Consider the following 2,736-nt stretch of genomic DNA (forward strand, 5'->3'; position numbering starts at 1 on the left):
GTGAAACATTCATACCATGGAATTCTATATAGCAATGAAAATGAACAAACAATAGTTACATACAACTACATGGATTGAGGTTAAAAACATAATCAAGAAGCATGACAAAAAAATACATACTGTAAAATTACATTATAAAGCTAAAAAATAGGCAAAACTTAAAGCCTATTGCTTAGGAAATGTATGAAGATGGTAAAACCATAAAGAAAAGCAAGGATGTGATTACTATAAACAAAAGGAAGGCAGGAATAAGAAGCATGATGGATAAAGAATCACATAAAGGATATTTCTTGGGACTGTCAATATTCTATCAGTGGCAGGCAGTGGAGTTCTCTGTGATGATGAAATGTTCTCTATCTGAGCCATCCAATAGTAACCACTAGTCATAGGTGGCTATGAGCACTTGAAATGTGGCTACTGTGACTGAGGAATTGAATTTTTAATTTTATTTCATTTCAATTAATTGAAATTTAAGTATAAATAGCCACACATGGCCAGTGGCTATCTTACTGGACAGTGCAATATCTAGTTTGTATTGATCAGGGTTCCAATAGGAAACTGAGCTCACTGAAAATAGGTAACTTGAGGAGGGTTTGTTTACAATACAGCTAATCACAGGAGTATGAGTGTAGGGCAACCACAAAGGATAGTTTTGCATCTGGGGCTAGTGGCAGCCAAACTGCTTCCACCCCTGCATCTCAAGGGACAACGGAAGATAGTGGCTCCTGGAAAAAGGAGAGAAAATTAAGCAGATTCTGCCATGTTAAGAGTAGGGGAGCAGTGCGAAGAGGCGAGAGCGACCCCTGGACTGACCAAAGCCTGTGCACCACTGCATCCCTGTGTCCAGGGGCTACGTCTCACTGCCATCGTCACCATGCCCAAGAGAAAGGCTGAAGGGGGTGCTAAAGGAGATAAAGCCAAGGTAAAAGATGAACCACAGAGAAGATCTGCAAGGTTATCTGCTAAACCTGCTTCTCCAAAGCCAGAACCCAAACCTAAAAAGGCCCCTGCAAAGAAGGGAGAGAAGATACCCAAAGGGAAAAAGGGGAAAGCTGATAGTAGCAAGGATGGGAATAACCTGCAGAAAATGGAGATGCCAAAATAGACCAGGCACAGAAAGCTGAAGCTGCTGGAGATGCCAAGTGAAGTGTATGCATTTTTGATAACTGTGTACTTCTGGTGACTGTACAGTTTGAAACACTATTTTTATCAAGTTTTATAAAAATGCAGAATTTTGTTTTACTTTTTTTTTTAAGCCATGTTGTTAGCACACAGAACACTTCATTGTTGTTTTTTAGGGAAGGGGCAAATGTCACTAATAGAATGTCTCTGAAGCTAGATTGATATGGAGGAAAACACCTTTCCCCTCTAATTTTGAGAGACTTCCTCTTTACTCCCAGGAGATGGGATTCCCTGACATTGACACACATTAGCTCCCTTGGCACAAATGCCTTGTAGTATGAAAAAACAATAATTCATTTTTAGGTCCTCATGTCCTCTTCTTCCATTCAGCCTTCAGCATAGACTTGACTCCTTTAAATCTGTTGGGACCTGACCCAAAAGAATTGGTTAGCAGAATGTCAGGCAATTTGGAACTTCCAGTGAAGCCCCTGAGATGGCATCTTGCAAAAGAGCAGTGAGTCCTTGTTTAGGTTGTGAATCTTCAAACTGATATTTCTGCCATTTATATTTCATTTCCTGAAAGTCGGGGTCTGCTCCTGAAGTTGTCAAACAACATGCTAAATGTGAAATGTTAACCCTCACCCTAAACTTCCCCTGTTCAGAGCATCAGACGAAGACTTCATTGGGTTTTATAGTTGCTTTCTGATTTTGGTAGTCCATTGAAGAACGGAGTTTGAAAGTTGTATACTGTTACCGATTGTCTGCCCATGTCCTGCCTGGAATACCATGATTGTTTAAGAAAAGTATCTTTAATAAAGCTGGATACAGTTTGGCTTGGGGGAAAAAAAAAAACAGTAGGCAGATATGTAAACAGATAAATCACAGTGCAATGTGAAATATCCTATTAAAACAGTTTGCATAACATGTCACAATAGCACAAATTGCTCTGTAGGAAAAATTGGACATTAAGACATTAAGTAACCATCAGTTCATTTTCTTTTTATTTCCCTAATTTGTGATAGAGGCAGGCTCTGTACTTTTATTTTCAAAATGTATTATTTTAACAAAGCAATAAATAGATGCTCATTTCAGAAAGATCAGAAAAGGCAGACAAGCAAAAAGAAAAGGTACTTTCAAGCTATAACTCATCTACCTCGAGCTTCTATTAACACTTTAATATATGTCCCTTTAATTTGTTTTCTTTTTAAAAAAACAGAAATGGGATCAAAACATGCATAATATTTTGTATTTGGCTTTTATCACTTAATATACCTTGAACACATATCAAGATAAAAGATACATTTCTGCAACATCTTAAATGGCTACATATTATTGTGTTACATGGATCTTTGTCTTGCCAATCTGCTATTGTTAGACATCTACATTGTTTCTATCTTTTGACAATACTGCTTGGATTTTTTTGTTGTTGTTGCTAAATATTTGTGCTCATTCTTATTTCCTTACCATAAATTCCAAGAAGTTAAATCATACAATATTTGAAATGCTTCCCCAGTAGCCAGATTTGGAAACAAGGGCTGTAATAGATATCTCCCAGCTCAGTTCCTTTCTGTGGTTTTGAGCTTCAGTTCTAGCTACTGTAGATTAAACTTGATA

The 2,736-nt window shown here is 37.6% G+C and overlaps 1 pseudogene; it reads left to right on the forward strand.

Moving 5' to 3' along the window:
* The first annotated feature begins 874 nt into the window (after nucleotides 1-874).
* On the forward strand, nucleotides 875-1,146 carry LOC119538450 (annotated as a pseudogene).
* Nucleotides 1,147-2,736: the final 1,590 nt, after the last annotated feature.

Source organism: Choloepus didactylus, chromosome 6, assembly GCF_015220235.1.
Source record: "Choloepus didactylus isolate mChoDid1 chromosome 6, mChoDid1.pri, whole genome shotgun sequence".
NCBI classification, from domain to species: domain Eukaryota; kingdom Metazoa; phylum Chordata; class Mammalia; order Pilosa; family Megalonychidae; genus Choloepus; species Choloepus didactylus.